General features: G+C 46.1%; 1 protein-coding gene and 1 long non-coding RNA gene across 7 annotated transcripts in view; one reads left to right on the forward strand and one right to left on the reverse strand.

Annotated features, from left to right (window-relative positions):
- KCND3 (potassium voltage-gated channel subfamily D member 3) overlaps window positions 1-27,087 on the reverse strand; it is a 121,421-nt gene that overhangs the window by 39,636 nt on the left and 54,698 nt on the right. The gene's annotated exons all lie outside the window — the stretch shown is intronic.
- Window positions 9,848-27,087, forward strand: part of LOC133278796 (uncharacterized) — a 57,663-nt gene continuing 40,423 nt past the window's right edge. For both annotated transcript variants that reach the window (XR_009746694.1, XR_009746693.1), the window contains exon 1: window positions 9,848-10,047. This is a non-coding gene — a long non-coding RNA (uncharacterized LOC133278796). The remainder of the gene's footprint in view (window positions 10,048-27,087) is intronic.

Raw genomic sequence — 27,087 nt, forward strand, 5'->3', positions numbered from 1 at the left:
AAATCTGTTGAGTTGACTTAGCAGGAAACACCAAATACATTATCCGGGCTGTTATTTTTCTGCGCAGAAAACGAGCCCAGAGGAAGCATTTGAGTGGTCCCCAGGAGCAGGGGGTGTTGGTGCTAATTTCACGCCAGTCTGAAGCTCTTCACACTGGAGTATTTCAAGTGAAGAGCAACTGCTCCGTGTCGGCACACCTCAAACCCCGCAGCAACACTGATCCCACGCTGGAAGTCTGCGTGTGTCATAGGGCAAGTTGCAGAACAAAGCAGAGTCCATCAAGGACAGGGTCACAATCCATCTCCTGTGCTTTTGGGTTTGGCAACTTGCAAAGGTCCTCGGTTCCCTGAACCTAGGAAGTTCCATTTGATTCTTTCCTTTCCGACATAAAGCCCACCCCTCTCTCTGTATATCCCCACTGTGGGTTTTTCCCTGTGCTGGTATGTTGTTATTTGCAAGGACTCCTGCTCCTTTTGCATTGAAGCTTTTCACCCTGCCTCTGACAGCAGGTTCTTCCTTGGTCAGTATTTCATGTAATTTAGATTCTAATGCAGGCACTAAGACACAAACCCCTTTGTCAGAATTAGCCCCTGCAGTGCTCTGGGCAGTGGGCTCTTTGCCCTTTATACCATAGAGCAGTGGGCGGTGTAGGGGTTGTCATGAGACACCAGGCTCTGATTTAATCACAGTCAACCTCAGCTGGTGGGCTGGCCCTGCATGGAGGCAGGAGAGAGGCTGCAGCCTCCCCGTGATGCACAGAGGTGTTCTGCCAAATGTGCTTAAAGAACTTACTGTATGCACAGTTACTGATCAGTTTATGATGTAGCATTGTTGTAATTGGACTACTATGTCAGTCATTATAATCTGTAGATGAACAGAGGTATATATTCTGTACAATACAGAGCACATGTCATAGAATCCCAGCCTGTTTTGGGCTGGAACGGACCTTAAAGCTCCTCCAGCTCCAACCCCTGCCACGGGCAGGGACCCCTTCCACTAGAGCAGCTTGCTCCAAGCCCCTGTGTCCAACCTGGCCTTGAACACTGCCAGGGATGGGGCAGCCACAGCTTCTCTGGGCACCCTGTGCCAGCGCCTCAGCACCCTCACAGGGAAGAGCTTCTTCTAAAAGAAGGCCAATTAAAAGTGAAGCAGCAGCTTTGCAGCCACCCCCTGCTTTGTCTTGTGTTTGCTCATTGAGACCCAAAACCTCATTGAGACCCATCAAGCATCAACGGTACTCAGGAAATATTAGGACAAATTTCTGAGCATTATTGTCTGCCTGACTGTCCCCTGATAGAGGCAGCTGGCACGTTAGCAGTTGAGAGCTTCTCTTCTCCATAATACCCCCTTTTTTATAAGTGTTTATTTTAATGGAACATAAAATGCCCCAGATTAAGCATTATTTGTTTCTGGCTGCATTCACTAAAGGCTTTTAAAATTACTTCATTCATTATTAATTCAAGAAAAATCCTTACAGTACTTGGAGTGAAAGCCTTACACAATTACCTGATAGCAGAATTGTCTTTGCTAGCACCTTAAAGCTCTCTGTGAGAGGATCCTCTTCACAGAACTGCAGGCTGGAGAGGGCAGTCAGCACATGGAACAATTCGACTTTTCCCCTAATAGCAGGGTTGAAGGCTCCTGCCCTGTCGTGAATTCTTAACTGTGGTGTCAGCTTAAAGGGGTGGTTTTTTTTTGCTTTCATTTTATCCTTGTCTTTGGCTTTTCTGTCTTTTTTTTTAAGCAGCTTGAGCGTCCATGCTGAGCCATGTCACATTCCGAATGATGCACATACTGTGAATTTTAATGAGCTGCTAACACTGATTATACAAAAAGCCATCTCAGAAATATTTACCAAGTCAAAAAAAAAAAAAAAAAGAAAGAAAAGCCTATGGGGAACTAATTAGCTTTTTAAGAATTGGCTTTTGAAAAGCTCAGATTCTGGACAAGTTGAACTTGGAGTTGGGAGCAGTTTCAAAAGAGTTGATACAAGCGCAAGAAGAAGGAGTAAGTTGTAATGGAGTATTGCACATCTCTGGCCTGGTTAGAAGGCGCACTGGGAGCTGGATCTATAATTGATTCACACTCTAAAAGCTTTCTGAGAGAGGGATGGGGTGCTTGGATTGTCTATAAAGCTATTGTAACCTTAATGCAGGGATGAGCACACAGGGACGCAAGTCACTGGAGCAGTGGCCAGTTCCCTCCACTGTGTTCGGGACAGCAGGTCTAGAAGCAGCCTGTTCTGGGTCTGTGGCTAAGGGGCAGAACCACAGCTCAGCTCAGGTTGGTCCTGGGTTGGAGACCATCCACTCTAACCCCTGCTCAGGGCAGTGGCAGTCGGGTTTTTAATATCTCCAAGGATGGAGGCTCAATGATCACTGTGGACAAATCATTCCAGTATTTGGTCATCCTTGCAGTAAGAAACATGGGGAATGCTCTCAACCTGGAGACAGTTCTCCTCATGCACTCTTTTTCTTACTACAGTATTTGAAGTTTTGCCTCCTTGGGGAGGTAGCTGTGCTTTAGTGCTGGGTGTACAGGAGCACTGAGATGCAAAACTAAACCTCCTTTATAGATCCCAGACTGCTTTGGGTTGGAAGGGACCTTAAAGCGCATCCAGCTCCAACCCCTGCCCCGGGCAGGGACACCTTCCACTAGAGCAGCTTGCTCCAAACCCGTCCACCTCGAACGCTTCCAGGGATGGGGCATTGCAATATGGAACATTAGCAATCACATTTGTGATTTAAGCACTGACATCAGCGTTTAAAAAAAAGAATAGTAGAAATTTGAGAAACTGTGTTGTTTAGGGTCTGTATGTTATGGATAGAGATAATAAGATGTAGAGAGAAGTGTACAGCTCACGTTAATTCTAGACATCAGATACCCCTTTCACTCATGCCACATCTCATCCCGATAAACCTGACTGACTTTATGCACTTCACTATTTGATCGTAATTCTTAGACTGTTGAAATAGAGCTTTTGATCAGGAAAGGTAATTCTGTGCAAATAGACAGAATTATAGCTATTCTTAAATACCAAATATTTCAAACTATTATTTCAAGAGGAGCTTAAGTGCTTAAATATAATTAAAGAAATCAAGCTGTTAAGGAGATTATCAAATTAAAACAGCTTTTCTGTAAACTAGTGAAAAAGCTGTTCTATAGGAACTGTGAGAAAGGGGTGAGGCGCTGGCACAGGGTGCCCAGAGAAGCTGTGGCTGCCCCATCCCTGGCAGTGTTCAAGGCCAGGTTGGACACAGGGGCTTGGAGCAAGCTGCTCCAGTGGAAGGGTTCCCTGCCTGTGGCAGGGGTTGGAGCTGGATGAGCTTTAAGGTCCCTTCCATCCCAAACCAGTCTGGGATTCCATGATCCTGCTGAGAACACCAGCATACGCTGTGCTTGGTTGCTCTCTGTGTGGTTACAGGGTTACACAGACAGAGGTACCCACAAGCTGCTCTCCAGGGCAGAAGCAGGATGTGAAGACATGCACCATCCCTTCCGATGCTAGCTGGTACCCATGAGCTTCTGTCTCAGTGGTCACTTAGAAGTCATCATCTGTGTCTGACACCTTTCCTGGTCTCTGCCCCAGGCTGTTGGCCCTCTGCATTTGCAGTGCCAGGAGCCTAGGCCCGGGGCTCTATCCTTATCTGTATTTTTGAATACCTTCTCCATTTGTTCCTCTAAGCATGTGTTAATATTAATAACGCATAGATAATTTGTCTGAGTAAGAAATCAAATTCACCTACATGCTGCCAGATCTACGCCTCCAGGGAAGCGTTCCGAGTCTAGAGCTGGGTGAATAATTCTATTCTATTTCAGACTTCTCTTTCTTCAAAGGCAGACGAAAGGAGCATGTTCACGAGTATCAGTTTCTCTTGAAATGGTTTGGATTTTTGTTAGGGTAAAAGAAATGAATCCAAACTGTGAAGTTTTAAATGAAAGCAAGGAAAGCCAGTTCAAAATGTAGGCTTTTTTGTGCATAGTTCAGTTTCCCTTGTCTGTAATTGATTAAAAACACTGCAGCTTTAACATGATTTTTCTTCTAAATAGTAAATAAGAAGAAAAATAGCCCTGCATGAAACTCCTGGTTATTTTCTTCACCAGCAGAGTATTTAATCATCCTGAGCAAAAATTAGCTGGAGTTGTTGAAGTTTGCCAGTGATTGATAGTGTCACCTTAAATGTTACTAGTCAAAACTTGTTTTCTCCTTTTTCACTCCTCCAGAATTCAGGTAGGCAGTGTGCCAGGCTGGAAAATTCCCTTTTGTGCAGTTTGGAAAGTCAGCAGCAAGAGCCTTGTTGTCGCTGGGAACATCACACTGGATTAGGAAACAGGGACAAGTGTCTTAGCACCTGGAGCACGTGCAGCGGTGCTGAGCAAGCCACCAGCCTGGCAGCAAGGGGGAATGGTGGCAGCAGGATGCAGGCTGGCAGGGGGAGTGGGGCTGGGTGAGGTGTGGGGTGGATGAGAAGCTCCCCATGACCCAGCTTCAGTGGGTGCTTGAGCCCAGTCCCCCCCCCCCCCCCCCCCCGGGCTGGGCTGCACCCATAGAGCATGAGCAGCAGCTCAAGGAGGGGATCCTGCCCCTCTGCTGCGCTCTGGGGAGATCCCCCCTGCAGTCCTGACGCAGCTCTGGGGCAGCAGCACAAGAGGGACGTGGAGCTGTTGGAGTGAGGCCAGAGGAGGCCATGGAGATGCTGCGAGGGCTGGAGCAGCTCTGCTCTGGAGCCAGGCTGAGAGAGCTGGGCTGGGGCAGCCTGGAGAGGAGAAGGCTCCTGAAGGGGAGACCTGAGAGCAGCTCCAGTGCCTGAAGGGGCTGCAGGAAACCTGGAGAGGGGCTTGGGACAAGGGCCTGTAGGGACAGGCCAAGGGGAATGGCTTTAACCTGCCAGAGGGGAGACTGAGCTGAGCTCTTAGGCAGAAGCTCTTCCCTGTGAGGGTGCTGAGGCGCTGGCACAGGGTGCCCAGAGAAGCTGTGGCTGCCCCATCCCTGGCAGTGTTCAAGGCCAGGTTGGACACGGGGGCTTGGAGCAAGCTGCTCTAGTGGAAGGGGTCCCTGCCCGTGGCAGGGGTTGGAGCTGGAGGAGCTTTAAGGTCCCTTCCAACCCAAACCATTCCATGATTCTATGGCAAAGGATGCTGACAAACTAGAAATGCAGGCTGTGTTTTCCTGGAGCTGCAGGAAAGCCCTGGTCAGTGGTGTTGTCCTATGCTCAGTTTAGGGAGCCTTTGGGTCGGGTGATCCTGATCTCTGAAATCCCCCCAGCCTGGGGCTGCTTCCAGGGAGCTTTGCTGGAATCTGCTCATCCCACCCAACCATGCTGGACTGGGCAGCATCTCCTGAGATGCCATTTGTCTGTTCATCAGCACAGAAATTACTCCTCTCCTCCCTGGTGTGTGTCTCCATTGCTTTCTGACAGTACCACCTATGAGCGTGTGTACACGTGTGTGCTTCACACACAGTCTGAGTTGTCTTATCTGGTTTAGTTTTGATCTTCAGAACTGTGTTCTAACGTATTTGCTGCAGAGTTGCACAATGTGCATGATGTTCCCCTTCTCTGGTCATGCTCGGAAAGTTGATTTTAAACTTTTGGCCTTATAAATGTATTTTTCTCCCAGATGGGAGAGCAGGCAGCTTGTGATGAGAGTGAACTTGCTAATAAAAATAATGAATATGCAAAGGGACAGTCACCACATTCAATCCCTGCTTTGTTTCTCTGAGTGTGTTTAAGTATTGCATGAATAGAAACAGATTATAAGAATAAATCAGTTGTGGCCTTCACCTTGGGATGAAGTTGAATGACGGTTCTTGTCTCTGTAGATACCTCAGGTCCTTTACCTTATATTTTATGCATGTGGGCAGCTGATTCTTATGCACAGTCATAAGTAGTTGAAGAGACACAAAAGGCTGTGTGGTCCCTTTTCTGCCATCACTGCTGCACAGGGAAATTGCCATTTTGCAGTTTCCATCAGTAAAGCTGTTGTCTAGTCCTGAATCCTGTGTCTGGCTCTTCCCATCACCGCTTGCGGGGCTGGTGGATTCACAGCTTCCCTCTGAGCACCTCTTATTTTCTAATTTCTTTGCTGTCTTAGAAGATTTTTCTCTGTTATTTGCACAAACTGAGGTTCAAGCCAGCATCTGCTCCTTCATTCCCATGCCTGCTGTGAAGAAGCCTCTTTCCTTTCCAGATTACTACAGGTAGTTAAGGCACATTGTGTTTTCCTCTCAGTCTTTATTTTCTCTGAGGTACTACAGGGAGATGCCTGCAGAAAAGTGAGCATTTCTGAATTTGTTACTTGTGATATCTTGTTCTTCCTGTTGCGGAGCTCTCCCTGTAGATAGGACTCTTTGAATGCTGAGGCGAGTTGATGCCTTCATAAAAAACCCGCTTGACGACGAATCCATTCTCTTGCAATCACTGCTTCACCACCCTTCCTCCAGGTACAAACCACCACAGATAACACGATTTCCATTTCTCTAGGGGAGTGATATGCAGCAGGCTCATTTCCCAAGGTTGTTTTGGAACAGACAAGCAAACAAAACCAAGCTGAACAAAACATTAACACCCCCCCCTCCAACAAGCAGGAGCCCAGATCTGTGTTTTTATTCTTGTCTTGCCCATAGAAGAAGGAGAGAAGTCAGAATTCAAATGTCTCACAGGTGTTGTCTGCAAAAGCAGCGTGCCATTTGGAGCTGTCAGCCTTGTGTATTGTGACTGGCACGGAAGCTGCTCTGCCTCTTCCCTGTGATCAGTACGAGAGCTGTAAGAGCCACACCAAGGGATGGAAGTTACAAACAGGTCTTAGCTTGGCCAGGGAATGGGAAGGGAGAAGTGCCATGGGTTGGTTTCTTTGGATGGGGTTTTTTGGGTAGTTCTGGCATTAAATGGGAAACAAAGCAGGCGTTGAACTCCTGATTTTAGTAAAAGCTGTGGCTGACCTTTAAGCTGCTGGATTCAGCACACGGATTTCCTTTGACTTCTGCACATTTTAAGGTACATTTTGCTCCTTTTGTGTTCACGGGGCAGTTAAGCCCCTGCAAATCTATAGCAGCAGCAGTGAGATTTCAGCCCTCTTCTATCCAGTGCTGGATCAAAAGCACCTCCTAAAAACATCTCACATTTGAACTTTTCTTAGGGGTACAAAACCTCTGCTTTGCTTTGAGGAAGGCAGGCAGGAGGAACGGAAGCCATCCTTCCCCAGGCTGCTGAGCTCCTTAAGCTCAGAGTAGCTGGAGCTACTGTGTTTTTAGTGTGTGGTTTTTAGTATTACTTTAAATCCAGTGAAGCAAACTGGAAAGCAGTGTAGTTAAAGCTCTGCAATTAAAGCGGGGCTGTACAAGTGTGGCTGAGTGGAGATGTGGATATGATCTGCCTAATAAGTAGTAAATCTGGGCATCAACCTGGATGAAACGGCGTTTAAATTCTGTCTTTATTCACTGTGCGCTGCTCCAGACTCATTCATTGCAGTGCAAATGAACTGTAATGCCTGGAATCCACAGTGCTTTTGTTTTCATCCTGGACAGAGCTCCACTGGTCACACTGGGTTTGGTTGCTGGCTGCAAATTTCCCACTCAAAGGAGCCTTATTCCCACTTACGACACTTAACAATTGTACCTCACGTAGTAACATCATCCCCTGAAAGCAGTGGTGAAACTTCCCTACCCTTCAGCGTGAGTGTGATGGGTTCCATATAACCTCAGGAAAGTGATGTTTAAACTCTAAATGATTTCAGAGAGCTCCTTACAGGGATGAGGCTGCTCAGTTCAGAACCTCCAGCCTTGTCTGGGTTTATGTATATAAGCTGGTAAGGCTGTGTTATGTAATTTTTATTTGGTATAATTGTGCTTTGAACAGGAAAGCATCCAGGTCCTTGTCTTTTCCCTGTCCTGTCTGAATCACATCTGTAATACCAGAACAGATGAAGTTCCTTGCCTTCCTTCTGAAGCAGACTGCTTAAGCACTAAGCCCTGGTAATCCAGTTTATGTTTTCATAACAGTAAATATAATATGAAGATATGCACAGCTTGTGCTTGATGTAAGCACTGAGATCATGACAGTGTTCCTAAATCCTTTTATTTTAAGATTTCTTTACTTGATAAACTTCACGTTGTCTTTCCTTTGGTATTTCAAGCTGGGCTTTAACCCAAAACGAGCCTCCCGTATCTCTACCACTCTGGGGAAAGCTTCCTTTTCCCTGGTGATTCACTGGTACAGGAGACATCAAGCTACCATCTATGGGACGTTCAAGCGACGGGCAGAAGCTCTAAGGTTCTTCATGTGACCTTGGACAGCATCAGCAAGCTCTTTTCTCCTCCTTGCCTAGAAGTGAGGGGCTATTACTCCCTTCCCTCTAATCCCTAGTGTTTTCTTTTGCTCTTTATATAAGAGACTTTGCTCTTTGCACTGACACAGTGCCAAGTATGTATTTTCATCATCGTTATTTACACTTTGATTAAGCATATTGTTCAGTAGATGACATTAATAATATCAAAATGCCATTTTATACAATATTTAAGATCAGAATTTTCTATTGGAAATCAGTAGGAACATCTTCCTAAGAAATCAATGACCCCAAAGCCCCTTCTTACATAAGTAGTATCTATATTTGTCAGTGCCAATATAAGATGCTGTGGTTATCTATCTGTCCATGGCCTGGACAGGACTCAGTGCTGCATTGCTCAGAGGCAGGCAGTTAGCTGTGAGGAGTGGATGACTTTTAGCCTTGCACCAGTACAATTTAAATGAGAAGCCTGGAGCTGAAAGGCTCCATTTCCCATTAACAGACCCCTCCTGTGGGTTACTTTGTCATTGGACTTCAGCCCTTACACAAGAGGCTCCTTTAACTAGGAAGGGTTAGTCCTTCCCAAGTCCTTCACGACTCAAGGTGACTGAGCAATTCCCTGCTGGAGTGGGTCTGTTCAGAATATAACTGTATCCGTTAGCCAGAGCTGGGTCAGGGAGAGAGCCTTGATTCTATTCCTGGCTGCTGGAAATGGCACCTCTGCACCATAGTTTATCCTGGACAAATTTAGAGGCAGAGCCGGTCTGTCAAGGGATCCGTGCCATTGAAAACTGTGTGCAGCTCTCTTTGTTCTGTAATAAAACTGTGTACATTGCATATGATACATAACAATTGCACTTTCAAATTGCAGAGGGATTAGGGCTCTGTTTGATGAGTTTAATATTTTATGTTTATCTTGAAGTTTTTCTACATATCTGTATCTATATCCTGGACCTAATTTAGCCTGGGGTGTAATCAGTAAAAAAAAAGGCAGGGTAACCTCATCACCTGTAAGCATTCCGGTGGGAAAATACTCAGCACCAGCAGGAATTCAGGTTAAAGATGTTGAAAAAACATCTCCTTTCATCAGGGCTTTCTTCCTCATTAAATGCAGAGTTTGCTCATAAGTATTTGCCAAATAAAAAGGGAGAAATAGGTAAAAGTTAATACTATACAATTAAGTTCCCTTGAATTTTCCCAGAAGGTTCAACTCAGCTTAATTTAATAGCCCCTCAGTCCTCCCAAGCCATCTGCTTGGCTGAGATGCGAAACAAATGTGTACAGTTCGATGTATTTATCATGCCAGCCTGGGAGGTGAGGAAAGCTCTTAGGAAACAGGTTTGCTCAGTGACTCTGCAGGGCAGTTGTCTCTTCAAGACGTCCTTCACCATGCAGCCAAAGGCTGCTATCAGCTATCCTGGAAGAGACTTGGAATAATGGAGCAAGGCAGGTGGAGCCTGTGCTAAATGATGAGCATGTCAACAGCCTCATTGTCTTGGTGAGCTGGGCTCAGCAGCTGGCCTAAATTCCCAGCTGGATGGGGACACATTCCTCCTGAGCTTGATAGAGACCATCAGTGATTTGAGTGGGAGAGCAAAGCGAAGCAGGAGCATTGGGATGAAGGAGGAAAGCTTCCTGGCCCCTGTGGTGATAACCTAGCGCAGCTCTGCCTCTGGGGGAGCAGATGCCAGCCTTTGGAGCATGCTGCTGTCTGGTGTGTGCTCACACCTCTGAGGCAGTGGTGGGTCCTGAGCAGCCCTACAAGTAGGTAGGTGCTTTGTAATGGTGGTTATGGACACGGTGCAGGCAGGCTAGTCCTATGCTCCCTTGGGATCTGGGAGCATCTGCATCCAGGTTAATAGTCCTGGACTTACCCCATCATGTAGGGTGTAATTCAGAGATGGGCAAAATGTGTCCGCTGGTGGAAAGCGTGGTCTGAGCACCCAGTGACTCTGGTTCCCACTTCCCCCTCTGTCATTGCCAGGGGGTACTTTTCCCAGATCCTAAAGACTCCTGCACTGGGAAACTGGGAATTCTCCTGCATAAGCAAGGGGCTAACACTAACCTCATTACCCTGTGATTAACTTTACCCTTCTTCCCTCCAGAATTGTTGTTGATGCTTTGCCAATGCTTTTAGCATCATGAGTGCTTTTTGGCATTCAGACACTGTGGGCTTTGCAAACAAGTGAGGCTGGGCTGGTTTGTAACTTCCTCCTCTCTTCTTGGCCTGGGGTCTTTACGGGGACGTTGGCGTATGCTCTGGTGGCTACAGGTCTTTCCCTTTGAAGTTTCCCTTTGAAAAGCCTCTGTGTGTATGTATGGTGCAGAGTGCACAGGCAGGTCCTGGCTGAACAGGGAAACGTCTGCTCTCCAATTAGCAGAAAACCCAAAAGAATAGCATTACTAAACCTGCCTGAACGCTTGCAGTTCAAATGCTGGGCTACTGAGCAGCAGGGGAATCCTTCAAGATCTTTGTTTTACATACGGAGGTGGATACTGGCTATGAAAATGCTTATCTTTGTCCCAGGTCTGATGTAGAGCTTAATGTTTACAAAGGGCTGGAGAGCTATAGCCTGACACTTGGAGCAATAGCACCATTGGTCATAGGCCAAGGGGAATGGCTTTAACCTGCCAGAGGGGAGACTGAGCTGAGCTCTTAGGCAGAAGCTCTTCCCTGTGAGGGTGCTGAGGCGCTGGCACAGGGTGCCCAGAGAAGCTGTGGCTGCCCCATCCCTGGCAGTGTTCAAGGCCAGGTTGGACACAGGGGCTTGGAGCAAGCTGCTCTAGTGGAAGGGGTCCCTGCCTGTGGCAAGGGTTGGAGCTGGAGGATCTTTAAGGTCCTTTCCAACCCAAACCAGGCTGGCATTTTCTATGATTTGTTGCTGAGATGAAAGGGTATCAGATCAGGCAGTTGCAAAGAAACACTATTGCTCTTGTGCTCTCTTCCATCCTCCTGCAGGGCTCAGTGCGTTTGGGATCTTGCAGTGTTCCCATTCAGAAAGGCTGTGTTTGTGCACCTGGAGTTTGGGATGGAGCACAGGCTCCGATCCTGGCTTGGAAGAGTGTTGTTTGCCTGATGTGAGCTCTAGTGAAGGGCAGGTGTGGTGGGATGTTAAATGAAGCTTAAATCTCTGTGATGCTTCTGCAGGAACAATGGGGCATTTGTCCTTATTGCACACCAGTGCAGGGTTCTCTGCCTCTGGACTTGCTGGTATTCAAACTTTAGGTGAGGCTTAACAAAGATTAGGGTTTTTTTAATCTAAGACAAATATCAACAAAGTTCATTCTTTGAGACTGCTTTGATATTTTGCATCTCCAGTTTACTCCAGGAGCAGAATAAGTTGTTTGGGGAGTTCATTTATATTCATAAGGTATTAATTCACAGCTGTTCCAGCTCTATAAGGGATTCCTATAAGGTCTGAGCAAGGAAATGGGCTAGTTTGACTTTCAGTGATTTCCTTTCATACACAACATACAGCTGTCGATAAGTAAAGGTTGGCCTTCAGCTGGGTAATGTTAAAAAGTGCATTTCTATTCATGAGGTGTCTGGCAGTCACTCTTTCAAAACCTTAGGACTGTATTTAAGACAGGAGAGAACAGACCCAGAGCTGTGCTGAAGTTTTCTGCCTCCTTGTCCTTAAAAGCCATGTTTCCAAGCAGCGCATCTCTGAGCTGTTTTGTACCTAGATGTTACGTGTTCACCCTGGCTGTGGACACACTGGGGCTCACCAGCATTTTGGTCATGGAATGAAAAGATGCACTCCTAGGGCACAACTGTGTGCAGTGCAGGGTGGCAGGGCACGCACTGGAGTCAAAGCTCTTGGAAGCTGGCCCCAAAAGAGGAATTTGATTTAATGCTATTTACATGTAGAACACTCTTTCCAGTTGTAAACTGTATCCATAGATGGGATTTGTTTTCCTTTGGCATCTATAAAATTAACTTGAATTACTCCAGGTAGAAGATATTAAGTATAGAAAACAGGGACATTTCCATCTTCTCCTCTTTGAAGGCAGCTCTGCTGCAGTGCACACGGGGCTATGCTGAGCAGATCCACACCTCCACAGCAACTTTTGAACCTCATGTTTGAAAGGGAAACCCACTCTTGGCTCTGGATGGGTGAGAGTGTCTGTATGTGAGATACTGAAACATAAAGAAGTATTATATGTCTGTTCTTTAGCACAGAGAACAGGTTGTATTTGTTATGGGGACAGGCGCTTGGGATGCAGATGTGACAGGAGAGATGTGGTCTCTCACCACCCTTTAAATAAATAGAATTTATTTCTATTATTTAATTTGATAGAATTTATTTCTGTTATGTAATGTAATAGAATTTATTTTTATTTATTTAGACCACCACCCAAATAAATGCATAGAAAAGGTTACTGCAACTGAGAAGGTTGTAGGTGAACGCATAAGTGGCCAGTGGGGGATGACATCTCTATCATAGAATCAACCAGGTTGGAAAAGACCTGTAAGATCATCAAGTCCAACCATTACCTCAGGACTGCAAGACCACCACTAAACCATGTCAGTGAGGGCAGATCAAGGATTTTCTCCCTAAGTCCTTTGCTGTGCTTTATCTGCCAAGGACATGGGTGTAGGCAACAAGGTGTTGCCGCTCTTCAGTTGCATTCTCACAACACAGGCTGTGTTCTGGGTATTGAGGCATTATTGGTCATCTGAGTGGGCTCTAAACCCTTCTCGAACTCTTATTATGTGAAAGCACAGAACAGGGATTTTTTTAAATAGAGGAGCTGTAAAAAGTGTCCTTTCAGCTGCTGTGCTGCAGGTTTATCATGCATTATAATATATCAAAAAAGTTATACCCAAGCCCTAGTTCTTTAACTGATTACGCCCTAGTTCTTGTTTTGAAGAACGGGATTGTTCTTCAAAGCCATCTGCAAAGAGCTGTGTGCTGGCTGCTTGCTGCAAGTCGGTTTTGAAGTGCAAAAGCAGAAAGAATCGTAACCATCACCAGAGATTTTGCAACTGTAATAGGCGCGCATCGTGAGGCTGAGTGTTTGCGATTGCTATTTTTGAGTCTTTGACTTACTTGAAAAGAACTTGATGCTCGTGTCATTTTATGTAAATTGGGCTCCGTCTGTCACTGCCTATTGGATATAAAGGGGTTTAAAAGGCTTGTTTTTAGAAATGCACAAGACTCTTTCGACTGAAATAATCGGTGTGCGCACATCCATGACATAATATTTTTCCATAATCGTAGCACAAGTAACCAGGGATAAAAATGGGAGGAATATCATCACAGCTGTCCCAAAGATACCATGGAATAGGTTATATTTTAGAGGCAGAAGTCGCCTTCACTTCTGAAGTATCATCTGTATATGGGACCAGGCATGTCTGCTCAGGCCAGCAACCTAGTTAAGGTGACAAATACCCCACCAGTACGTAGTGACTATCAGCATCATTATAACACTGCTTTCCCTGTAGGAGTTGTGTTGTCTTCTGAAGGTGAGGGCCCTATGAAAGTGGTTTCAAGCTGCCAAAAGACCATGCAGAAAACAGAAGGAGTGTGCAAAGGAACAAAGCTAGACATGGAAAAGCTTTCTAAACACAGCATTATTCACTCTTCCTATTTTTAAGGGGTTAGTAAACTGTAATAGCATATTAAAGAAAACCTTTTCCTTGTCTAGGAAGGCACATCATTAGAAGCTGTTCTAGGTGATTACAAACAGTGCTTATAGGTAACCTATTGCTCTGCAACATTGGATTCACCATCACTCCAAGACCTACTAATCAATATATACATGGCACTGAAAAAGAATCCACTACCAATGGTAATTACAACTCTTAAATCTATATGTACAAGTCTAAATGATCTGGTAGAGTCCCTGTGATGAAGTTAGAACTGTTACCCTTTGGACTGTGCTTGATTGTGAGCTAGGAGTTTTAAATCCTGGCAGAGGAGCCATTTTCCTACTTCATTGTGGTTTTTAAATTGCTATTAATAAAACATAGTGCTGTCTGTGTCTTGATGCAGAGAGACCTTAGCCTTAGTACATGCCCTTCCCATTTATTATTTATACAGGCATTTAACAGCTCTGACATATCTTAACAGAAACACCAGGCAGTTGTTTGTGAACCAGGAATAGTAACAAATATAGTTGATATTTCAAAAGGGTTTTTTTTTTAATGCATATGTAATTGAATGAGAATAATACCTGAGCCTCGTGGGTCCTGGGAGGAGTGACATTGCGTGTGTTGTCTTTTGCTTAACTTCAACAGTTTTACCACTTGCCTTTTATTTCCAAGTTCAAGTGCCACTTAAAGGGTATTTTATATACGCGTGTATGCATATGGCTGCTAATTGAGTTTATATGTGCAGCAGGGGTTGAGTAAGAAGTGGTTAAGTGCACCTCCTTAGTGGCATCTCGGAAAAGCTGATTGCTTTTCCTCGTCTCTTCTTGTTTCCTGATGGATGAATGCTCCCATGACTGTTAAGGATTCTGCCTCCTTCTGCAGAGGGTTAGCCAGGCTGCTCCTGCAAGTACTGGTGCAAGTTGGATGTAATAGCAGCTTTCCCCAGTGAGGAGATAACCAGCAGAGTGGCCTAAACTCTGCTCAGAACGCCCCCCTGAGCAAAGCTGTGTCTGGAGAAGGTCGCATCTCCCAAGAATGGTATTTAAAACCAATGAGAAAGGCTCACACCTTCAAGAAGTCAGTGACTTTGACTTCGCTACCCTTGAAAACAATGACAAATCTCGTGTTTTGTCTCTGTCATCAGTAAAAATAAACAGGATGACCCCAAGTTCCGAGAGTAAAGAGAGCAAACTAGGAAGCATTTAAAGAAAAAAGCATTGATCCTGCACTATTGAAGTGAAGGGAATTTTATGGTTGACTTTGAGGGATGCAAAACAAGTCTTTGAACTAGATTACTTCTAATTTTCATAGCACTGTGAAAAATATCTCCAGCTCATATGAAACTAAGTTAGCATTATCTCCACTGGCAGGGAAGTGAAGCTTGGAGAGCGTGTGCCTTTCTGAAAGTCAAGCAGGAAATCAGTGACAAGAGTTGGGAACCAGACCTAAACTTCTCCAGCTCCAGCCCAGTGAAAGGACCCACACATTGTAAAGGCAAAGGGGCTTTCTGTTGCGTTCTCCAACTGGAAGAATTCATGTGATGAGTCTGAACCTCCTGTTCCAACTTCTTTCAGGTGGTGTAGGTTAAACACTTGGAAGTAGGTTACAAAGAACTCGAGTGCTGAAGAACAAATATTCCTCTGGCGACTCGCTTGGTGGCCTAGTTCTTGGGCAGCAAAGTCATAGGAGACGGAACACTTCGCATCGCGCTAAACAAATGCTGGAGGCACTTTTAGGAGAGGTCCAGGGAGATATGCAGAGAAAAAGGAAACGGTAGCTCCTGAGGAGCTGCTGGTTCTGAGCTGCTTAACAGGTCCCTGGGGCAGTGGGGTCAGGCTCTGCTCTGCGGGGCTGGGAGGCAGCAGTGACAGCTCGCACCAGGTCTAGTGCAGGGCACTGCTCCCATGGGATCAGCAGACTGCACTTAAACATCCTCAAGTGCCTTTTCTCCATCACCTCCTTCTCTGAACACACTATTGCTGATGGCCCTGGATTAGTCCAGTTCTCGAAGTTCATTATGTATGTTGATGAATATTTGATTAGAAATGGCACTTAATTCTCAACTGAATGAAAAGAAACAACCCTTCAGCTGCTAAATGCTGTCTCTGGTCAGTAGAAGCAGACTTCAAGTGTTTTTTAAGGTGCAAAGCCTGACTGCCCTTGAAGTGTCCTTTCTTGGGTTCCTACATTCTACTGGGTTACTCCCAACCACAGAAGCCTAACCTTTGTAAGGGAGAGGGAAAGCATGCATGGTCTTGTATTTAAAGGTTTTATGGGACATGAAGTAATTTTTCTGGTTAAAAGCTAAACTTTATAGTGTTTCTATTTTTAATTAAATATTAATTGCAGAAGATGGCTCTGGAAATGACTGCTCAGATCATTTAATCCATATAGATGACCTTTACATTGAATTTATCCTCTCATGCTTACACTGCCCTTCAACCCCATCTGGGGACTGACCTCTGCTGGCAGACTCTTTCACTGTTAATGAGAAAGACGCCTGGTTTATGCTCCTCTTTAATGTTTATTAATGTTCCTCTGCTGAGGATGCTGTGGGATGAAGAGCTGGTGATTACCGTGATAGAAAGTTTCCCTGACAGCTCTTTATGTACAAACAGCCTGGTTATTCTTGTACGGCTTTTGAGAGTCAGATGTACTTCAAAGGGACAAGAAAAGGGGGATCAGTTTCCCCTGAAGTTGAAAAGCAAACCCACCTCTATGCTCTTTTAGTGGAACATAAGCATTACTTGGCAAATACGTGTTTTTTTTTTTCTCCTCTCCTATCTTAATTCATTCCTTTTGATGCTGATAAGCAGCTTTATGCAGCATGAAATTTTCAACCATGATTCCGAGTTGCCTGAGAATTCAGGTATAAAAATGAACCATCAGCCAGCAAGAAAATCTGTGCTCATGTGCTGAAAGTCTTCAAAGGATTAGGTTAATTTACAGAATAGTTTTCCACTAAGAGATGAGGTCCTGCTTCTGCGAATGCAGGATGTCACAAGGCAGTACTTTGAGTGAAGACGGTAACGTTAGTTCCAATGTTGTGAGAGGCCGAGGGGAATGGCTTTAACCTGCCAGAGGGGAGACTGAGCTGAGCTCTTAGGCAGAAGCTCTTCCCTGTGAGGGTGCTGAGGCGCTGGCACAGGGTGCCCAGAGAAGCTGTGGCTGCCCCATCCCTGGCAGTGTTCAAGGCCAGGTTGGATGGGATCCCCAAACAAACACTTCAGAGGACAGGAGAGGGAACCCAGAAACGCTCTCTGTGTGTGATGGGCTCTTGAGAGGGCTCTCACTTTGGTGCTTGATTTATGTGCCTCTGCCTGTGATTGAGCAGCGTGCTGGTTCGGGTGGTCCCAGCAGGTCCTGTGCTGTACCACCGCATGGCTTGTTTAGGGCTCAGGATGCTTCTGATGCTGGCTATGGCTGAGGTTGCTATGGAGAGCAGAGTGGGGTATACAAAGCAAAGGGAAGACTCTAAAGTTACTCTTAGCCCTTTTTTCCCCTCTGGTGTGACACTAAGCACCTTCCATACTGTTGAGGGTAACCTGGTGGCAGCTGAGGCCTGTCAGTATGTTGCTTCAGTTTGGGGATTTAACACATGGATAAAATCCCTTAAGCCTGCTCCTGGGGATTTGGAGATATTTGTAAAGCTCAGATGCACAAAGCAGCCTCTGAGCTGTGGCTGCTGGATGGCTGAATGGAACTGCATTCAACTTCTCAGCAAAAGCTCCCATGTTCCTTCTCTTGCATCCTCTGCTGGAGTTTCTCTTTAACAGTAGTGTTGTTGCTCTCTGCTGTTTCCAAACAACAGCCAACTTAAAGCAGGCAAAAATCCCTAAATAAAAACCAAGCCGTGAGCTGTTTAAGCACATTTCCTAGGCCTTTCCCTATCTCTGCCCTCCAGTTATAGCAAGGCTGTTATAATTCAAATCTAAACATAAACCAGCCAGGATTCTTCGGCTTGGACATTTCTATGCTAATGAGCCTAACAGAAGGGCTGCAGAAGCCGCCAATTCAAAGTGACCCAGCAATTCCTCCCCAGCTCCCAGATTTACAGCTCTGTTCCAAACCATCAGCTGGTGCTCAACTGGTATCTGAGTTTGCTTTACACAAGAACCAAAGGGATGTCAGGACACGGCTGCTTTACCCAGCTCCCCAGAATTGGACACCGGCTGTGCTGTTCCTCAGCATCTCTTGGGCCGGTACAAGCAGCTTCTGTATCTGTTCTGAGCCCAGGAATGGCACAGGAAGAGCTGAATGTTATTGATCTGGTTTGAATGCTGTCTACACATAGGAACACCTCCCCTTTGGGGGCCTGCTACAGCATTTGGAGACCTCATCATCTTGGCATTATTTATCAGTGCAGCGGCATCTAGCAATGTGTGGCAGAAGACTGGGAACAGGCGTTTTCTGTTGCCTGTTCTTTGCTGGGGGAACAATAACACTAGCTAATAGCAGAGAATCTGCATTTCACAGCAGGTATCATAACTCACGCCATTAAAATGCCTTGTACCTTATGCCCTTATCTCCACTCACTTGGGAGATTCCTTGTCAGGCTCTGTGGACTCCACAGCTTGCCTTGCTGCAGGACCCTGCTGGGGACATGTGAGAAACTGCCTCTTTTGTATAGACACACAGCTCTTCACACACGGATTGTTTTATGAGTTACCTTTTCCATGTACAAAAACTATATTGAGCAGGTAGAGAGTACTTTTAGACTCCAAAAGGAAGAGCCCTAAAAATGCAGCTTACTTGAAAGAGTAAATATGTGTGGATAATCTTCCTTGGGAGACTTAACTCGTGAGATCTTTCCCATCAGTGCCTTTTGCCAAAGCATTTGTCAGGTGCCAGCTGCCAGCAGATATCTGTTCATCAGCCCATCAGAAGTGACTGTCAGTCTGCATTCTGCTTCTAGCAGACAGTGGGACTGGAGGCACTGTTTTGAGACATGCAGTAGGTCAGTGACGTGTGGGGTGAGAGCAGCTTCAACTGCTGTGCTGAGTCCTTTGGGCTCCGCAGGTGATTGGAAATCTGTGCTTTCCTATCGGCAGGTCTTAACCAGCTTAGGAAATGCTATCGATGCCTTTATGAATGGATAGGAAGAGTAAATTTGATTCTTTCTCAGCCATGTGCTGCTGTCTGTAATTGCATAGCTTTGGATTGTAATTAGGCAGATTCCTTCCGCAGCTCAGAGCTGGGCAAGGCAATAACATTCACATAAAATGCTGAATATCCCCTTCTTATCAAAGCCAGCCCACAGCTCTGGGTCCTGCTATGCCAGACTCTTGGAAGGTATTGGAGGTTGAAATTAGAGCCTGGATCTAAATGTTGCAGTTAGGTCACATTTAATCCATGTGTTTGTGTTCTGGATTGGTTTTGTCCTCCTGACCTCGGTGTATTTGTGATGCAAGCTGGGTTTGTACAGTGGGAAAGAAGTTAGTGGAAGGATACTTGACTGCAGTGCCTACGTGCACCCTTACTCAAGGCTTCTACACCTGTAACAACTTGCACAGGCACATGAATTTTGAATAGTTGTAAAATCTACTCTTTACATTTCCAATGCCTAGAGAAAAAGATTGCAGGAGGCTAAAAGAAGATGTGACTGATGCTATGTATCACCAAGTCACACTTCAGCAGTCTTCATACCTGAGAACCAGGACCTGGAAAAACTGCTCAGTGGGCTCTGTTTTAACCTCTGCCTGCCAGCCTGCTGTTCTGCCTGCCTGCATGTCAGTGCTCCTGCGAGTCAGGATTTCTTCACAGCTGAATAACATTCCTCGTGCAAGGTAATGCTGGGCTGCTTGACTGAGTACTTCCAGCCTTCTAAATCTTAGGGTAATTATTTTAATAAATATGAATTGCGGGACTCCTGCCTAGATATGCAATAGAAATCTAATCTATAATACAGATGGAAAGCAGTGCAGCTGCACTGTGTTAATTAAGTATACACCAAACATATGGCAATACACCTCCAGACCAACAGGCACAGAATTCTCTTGGATGCAATTAGCTCTTGTGCATGCATAAAGAATCAGTCATGAACTCCAAAAATGCATAAGTCATAACCTCTGACTGATGAAACTGCTAATGCTAAATTACTTCACTTACACTGCAGCAATGTTTATCTAGTCATTGGAATGCTGGTGGGGTTTGGGTGTTGAAAAGAAAAATATAAGCTGATTTTCTTCGGTGTCTGATCTTCCTTACTTTACAAATCCCACATTGGAGCTTTGCCTCTGAGGAACCAGAGGAGTGGCTTAGAGAAAGAAATACAACCCCAGAGGGATGATATTCCATCGCCCTACAACTCATGCAGTTATTTATGCAGGTTTAAAGTAGAAGAAGTATTGGTGTAAAATAGTATTCAGATATAGTGTCACTCACATTCTTGATGTGAATTTTCATCAAGATGCATAAGGATCACAACAACCAAGTTTTGACCCCATGAGTAAGTCATACAACCGGAGAACACCTACTAGGACACATCCTATCACGTCATTCACTGTTCTGTGTTTAAGGGCAGTGTGGGATGCCCTGGCTCTGGGGTGATGGACAAAGCTGCCTCTGTCAGTGTCAGTGACAAATCACCCTGAAGTTGATGGCACCTGCATTTCACTCATACAAAGCTCTAAACGCTGCCTCAAAGAGCTTACAACTGCAGTACAAGGCAGAAGACAACAAGTGTTACAAGAAGCCAGGAGCATGCTAAGGCAGTTTTGATTATCAGATGGCTTCAGGGTATTCTGAGCTGGTTTCCCACAAATGGCTCTGCTCAGCATTGCCAGTAAACCCACCCGGGCAGTCCCTGAGCACTCTGCTCTTGCTCACAACTGTTCTGCAGTGTCACAGCTTCAGATTCATACGGTCTTTGTTTCATATTGCTTAGAGAGTGGGGGAACTTCTTGGATTGTCAATTGGAGGCATTTGTTACTGTTCAAAGTCAGGCACATCAGAGTGGCTGCCTTTCATTTGCACAGCTCTAGGAGAATATCGGTCTTTTCCAAGAAAAGCAACCATCTGTGTCCCTTCCTGGGCTTGGAAAAAACCCCAAACAAAACCCCCACCGTTTTCTCAATGAAAGTTCTTTATCCTTTGCAACCACTATTGCTTTGCTCCTGTTTTACCAGCCCTTGTTTCCAACAGTACTTCTGGAATTGGCTGCAGAATCTGACTCTCTAAAAGGGGGCCTTTGAGGAGAGTGAATTGCACTGATTGTGGTGAGTTTGAACAGTTTTCACCTGGAGGTCTACAATAAGATTCAGGTCAACTACTTAAGACACAAACAGGTTCATTTATGCCTTGCTCCTCTTCCACTAAAGATAGATATCACCTCTTAGAGCAGACACTTGACACTGGCTTTCCTTATTCCCAGCCTGATGCAGCAGCCTATAATTACTTTTCACACCTTGGCTACTGTGAACTCCCCTGTCTCATCTGTTAATCTGCTAACAAGCAGCAAATGTGTTTTAGAGAGATCCAAATGGGAGGCCATGACCTAATGGTTCACCTTCTGAGGGAGCTATGCAGAAGGCACAGGGCTTAAATAACTTTTAAATGTCTTGAATTAATCTGATTTTTACAGTCTGAACAGAAGTGTGAGTGTATATCTTAATATTAATGCAGAAAGTTGTAAATGGACTAAAAGCTGATTGCATAAAATCATCTTTAATTTCCTTTAGGTGCCAGTGAAACGATTCAGTGTAAGAGCAAGTACCAGTTTTATAGCCTGGAAGCATCTTCCACGTGGTTATCTGAAACAGGCCCCTGCCCCTGGCTTGGATGTAGGTGTTGTCACAGGAGCCAATATTTGATCTCTCAGTTTTGTGGTGGTTTACAGGGGTTGGCCTTTGTGCTGTTACAGCAGCCCCTGCTTCCGTGTCTGGAATAGAAACTTTGGACTTGGTGTAAAGCCAGCAGCAGCAGGAGGATAACCTCCGCCTGTCATGTTCATCTTCATCCTGACTGTCATTCACAAACTCACACCAGCATGTGATGCTCATCTCAGGGAGGAAAACTTCCTTTGCATCAGCATGCGAGCTGATTCTTATTCATTTGTTCGTTTATTTGTCTATCCATCATTCCCCCAAATTGTTTGCATGAGAATGGAGATTAAAACTTCTGCAATAATAGCTGGAGCTGAAATTGGATTCTAAGCTTCCCAGGCCATGGGATGATTAGAGTTGTCGGAGCATGTTGCTGGAGAGCTCTCTCTTTGTTAGTGGCTCTGATGTCCTGTGTGGGCTGCCCCAGCCCTGCCTTCCCTGCAGATTAAAGGAAGATTGTTCTTTCATTTTCATACTCTGTATCTCTCGTTTGCCCAAGCGCATAAATTGAAGCCGCTTGTGCCATTTGTCCTAAGTCCCTTTTTCCAGAGAGCTGCCACTGATTATTGACCTTTTTTATTTGCCATTGTTAATCCTCCCTCCTTCCTTCAGTGGTCTGTTCATTTACTAATCCCATCTGTCATGTATGGAGATGTTAAGAGATGGAAATCTAATCTCAATGCAGTTTTCATTCTCTGTCTAATGTATTTATATAGATTCACAGGATAAAAGCTTTTTTGTATGGGGTTCTTAGTGAAGCAGGATGCCTAAATGACCGCTGCTACCTGGTTTTACAGACTGAATCCAGATGTATATGGATTTGGCATGGCTTTGTTCAAATGCAGGCCAGGGTTTTGTCTACAGTCATAAATTGCACTCTTATCCTTCCTGATAATTTCACTGAGACAGAAGTGGTCTGTTAAGAGGTTTGGAGCCCTTCCCAAGCAACTGAATACTTTAAATAGGATACAGGCAGAGCTGGAGTCAGAGCTCCTCTATGCAGATGGAGGTGAGCAGGGCCTCGTGCTGTTGTGTATCCATCACCCAGCAGTGATACGTACCGCATTTAGGATTCTAATTCCCAGTGAAAACCCCATAGGCTTGCAGCTCTCAAATCCCTTAGCAGCTGCTGGAAACTGGGGGCTAGATTGCCAGCCCCTGGCTCTGCTGTCTCACTTGGGTATTTCCACCAGCTCCTGTGCCCCCAGGAGAGGCATTCCCAGTCCAGATCCCAGGGTGGGAGAAGGGTCTCCTGGCTGCCCCTTCAGGGCAGAAGCTTTTCTTAGAGAGCTGGGATTTCCCCCCCAGGAGCTGAATTTAACTTAGGTGTCTTGTATAGCCCTGGCCAAGCTGTAACCTGCATCCCGGGGTTTGGTGCCTGGAGAAAGATGCAGGTTTCTTACAAGCTTCACCACATGTGAGTTACTGAGGGCAGTTTATACCTCAGATGAGGTCCTTCAGCTCCTTGTAGAGCATCTTCTTTTTTTAGCCTGCTCCTCTCATCATTTAAGAACTGCAAATGGGCTTCTCGTATGCTAATAGCTCTGCCTCTGGACTGCTGCTTTAGCCTTTCCCTCTGTGAATAATCTGCCTTTTCCTTAGGTTGCTCTTCTTCGTGCTTCCACATGCTGTCCCTGACTGGGGTTATCCAGCTCAGTGCCACAGCCATGCATGTGGTCCCTTTAGACAGGGGCCCCACTTGTTCAGACCAGTTTTACAGAATGGTTTAGGTTAGAAAGGACCTTAAAGCTCCTCCAGCTCCAACCACTGCTACAGGCAGGGACCCCTTCCACTAGAGCAGCTTGCTCCAAGCCCCTGTGTCCAACCTGGCCTTGAACACTGCCAGGGATGGGGCAGCCACAGCTTCTCTGGGCACCCTGTGCCAGCGCCTCAGCACCCTCACAGGGAAGAGCTTCTGCCTCAGAGCTCATCTCAGTCTCCCCTCTGGCAGGTTAAAGCCATTCCCCTTGGCCTGTCCCTACAGGCCCTCGTCCCAAGCCCCTCTCCAGCTTTCCTGCAGCCTCTTTAGGCACTGGAGCTGCTCTCAGGTCTCCCCTCCTCTTCTCCAGGCTGCCCCAGCCCAGCTCTCTCAGCCTGGCTCCAGAGCAGAGCTGCTCCAGCCCTTGCAGCATCTCCGTGGCCTCCTCTGGACTCTCTCCATCAGCTCCACGTCCCTCTTGTGTTTATTGCCACCACAGCTGAATCAGGACTGCAGGGGGGGTCTCCCCACTCTGCAGCAGAGGGGGAGAATCCCCTCCCTGAGCTGCTGCTTGCACTCTGTGGGTGCAGCCCAGCTCACGGGTGGCAAAGGATAAAGGATGCCCTTGCATGGGTTGGAGTTTTGTTTCTCAGGATGCCATCAACTCATCCCCTGAACACTTCAGGCTCTGGCTGCAGGTGCCTCTTCTCAAGTGCTGCTTCCCAACAGCAGGATCCAAAGCTGGATAGATGCAGCATTTTGTGAGCAAGTGTTGTGCAGGCCTTGAGAAGCTGGCACAGGCATGTCACAGTGCAGAGGCTTTGAGAGGTGGGGAGGATTGACAAGTTTAACGTCACAGGCATGTTTCCAAATGAATCTGTTGTGATAGGTATTAGTCATAAGTACAAACTGCAGGGAGATTTGCATTTTATTCTCTTTATCCTACTTCAATCCTGAGCAGCCCCTTCTGCCCACCCCATTTTGGCATATTTAAGGGGATTTGCTGCATTTTTAGTAATTAAAGGTCCTGGAGAACAGTGAGCTCGTTTGAATTGAATGACACCTGTGCACACTCAGGCCTGGATGTGCACGGAACACTTGGATGGATGTACCCAATAGTTAGTGAGCTCGTATAAACTGTGCTGTTTTGCATCCAGTTGGGGATCCCAACTTCTGCCTTTGTGGGTTTCCTTTCCTCTGGGTTTTCCAGGGGCTCCCTGCTCCTGGCTGAGTCCCTGCTGCAGCCCTGGCAATGGAGGTGAGGGGAGCCTATTTCGCTCTGTGGCAGTCGTTCTGCAGAGCTGCTTGTACCATAGTCTCAAATACAGTGTGGCTTACATACTAATAGTGCAGATTTATCTGGGATCTGTCATGTGCGGGTCTCATTGTGTTTTATGACCTTTAATTAATTAAGCTTCATAAAATCCTAATCATGCAGGAATTATTAATCCTGTTTTAAATTAACTGGCCAAAGAGAGGTGAAACGTCTCACCAGGCTGCGGATACCTGATTTGAACCCTGACGTCCTGCTGACTCCAGCCTTGCTGTAACCCAGCAGGAGCATTTGCTTCATAAAGGACTTCAGGTGAAGTCTTTAAATAGTTCCTGTGCTCAGTTCCCCTCCATTGCAAATGGATGCAACTCCTCTGACCCTGATCAAATCATGCGTGTCTGATCCTAGGAGCAAATCACAGCTTTTCCCTTCGGAACGCACGCTCTTGGTAAAAGCAGAAGTGAGAATTCCCTCTCCTCCTGGTTGCTGTGCCAAAAACTTTCACATGACTCCTTAATTCCTCTTGCACAAATGCAGAAGGCAGTCCTATTTTATCAATCTTAGCCTGGGATTTGTTGGCATTAACTGACATGTAATTTTCTTTGGAAGGCAAGTTTGTAAGTGGTTATTTAAAGCTCTGTTGCACCTCCCTTGCGAGGTGTACCACATCCCTGTCCTTCCCAGGGAGGAAGGAAGGAATTCTGATGAGGATGTGTGTTCTGGCTACATTTCACTGAGCCTGCAGCCAGGCAGTGCAGCGTTACCAGTGGATGCTGCAAGCGCTGTAGCTCATGTGGGCTCATGATCTGCTGATCTTTATGATCGCTGCGATTTGATTTTGCTGTGAAGGGCACAATGAAGGCCACAGTGCCTGTGACCACAGGGGTGGTTGCAGACAAGCTGTTTCTCAGCCAAAGGGCTACTCTGCACACTGCATATAAAATTAATCTCACGTAACATTCTTCTTTTAATTAACATCCCCCCCAAACCTGTAAGTGAAAGCCTGCGCTTATTGTATCCTGCCATAAAGAGTGTTAGATGTGGGGAAAAGAAATGTGTTCTGCTCAGGGAGAAAGGAAAGCTGACAGTTGAGTATAGCATGTTATTTTCAAGGAAGAGTTGAACAGTCCTGGAGACCCCTCTCTCACTGAAAGAGCCCATTCCAACCCCTTTTTTTGCCACAGGTCGCATTAACTGAGATGCGGCGTGTGTTGTGCCACGGCTTTATTGTGCCACGATGCTCTTAAGTGCTCCTTGCAAGCGGCAGCCCTGACTGACTGGAAACTGAGATTGGTGCCCGTGTTTCTTCCATTTGATTTGAAGCTCTGATTACTTATGGTGTGACCTTGGGCAAGTCCGTATCTTCCCCTCTGCTAAAGGGTAGAGCAGAAGAGGAGAGCGTTCACTGGCACTGGCTCCCTTTATATGGGTAGGATGGAGCTGGTCACCCTTTCTGCCTAGGAGATGATGCCTTGTGGTCTGGCTGGAAGACACAAGAGTAGTGATGGCTCCAGGGAGAAGGGCTCATGCTCAGTCCCTGCAAGCAGCCTGGCCATGGCCGACTGGAGCCTCCTGGCCCCAGGAGCAGGAGCCTGAACCCAGCCGGGCACAGGTAAGCCCATGCAGTGCAGAGGTGATCTTGACTGTGGCACGCTCCTCATCCCAGCAAGAGGGGTTATTTCCCTGTGATGGCCTCAAGTGACCACCCTGATGGGTGCTGTAGTGGTTTCATCACTGTCTGAAATTTGGAACGTGATGGAGGCTCTGGCCTTGGTCACGTTCTGTAGTGATTTGTACTGTTTGCTTCCCTAGAGTTTGCTGTACCCTTCCCTATGAAGACATTACTAGCTGCTGAGTGTCTTAGTAGTGCTCTCTTGCTGGTTATGACTTCATGCTGAAAGGCAGCAATGTAATATCCTGTCCTCTGTGCAATGGTTTGGTTTCGTGCTTATTATAATCCACATGAGTCTATGGAATTAATCATAATGCCAGCACTCCCATCCAGCTGCCTCAAAGCTTTTTTCAGACATTAGTCACATTAGTCTCATAGTCCCTGTCTGAGGTGAGAAAATGCTGGCTGTTACCAGCATCACATGGCTGAAAAAGCTGCTGGCTGGAGGGGAAGGTTGCACAAGGCTTGGAGCAGCTTGGTCTAATGGAAGGTGTCCCTGCCCATGGCTTGAAGGTCCCATTCTGTGTAGCAGTGTGTATCTGGGATCTGGTGATACTGGTGTGATTTTCTGTCTCGTTTCCTCTGTGTAAGATTGGAAGATGTTTGCAGCATGGAAAACCAACTCTGCAGACATTTGCTTTCTCTTTCCTTTTCTCTGTATCACACCTTGTGGCACGGAAGCAGCAGTCTCGTCTTACCTGACACACACTGCCCTTGTCAGAACCAGCACTTGGGAGT

Source organism: Pezoporus flaviventris, unplaced genomic scaffold, assembly GCF_033815535.1.
Source record: "Pezoporus flaviventris isolate CSIRO_AGI_PZ_B2104156 unplaced genomic scaffold, CSIRO_AGI_Pfla_v1 ptg000069l, whole genome shotgun sequence".
NCBI classification, from domain to species: domain Eukaryota; kingdom Metazoa; phylum Chordata; class Aves; order Psittaciformes; family Psittacidae; genus Pezoporus; species Pezoporus flaviventris.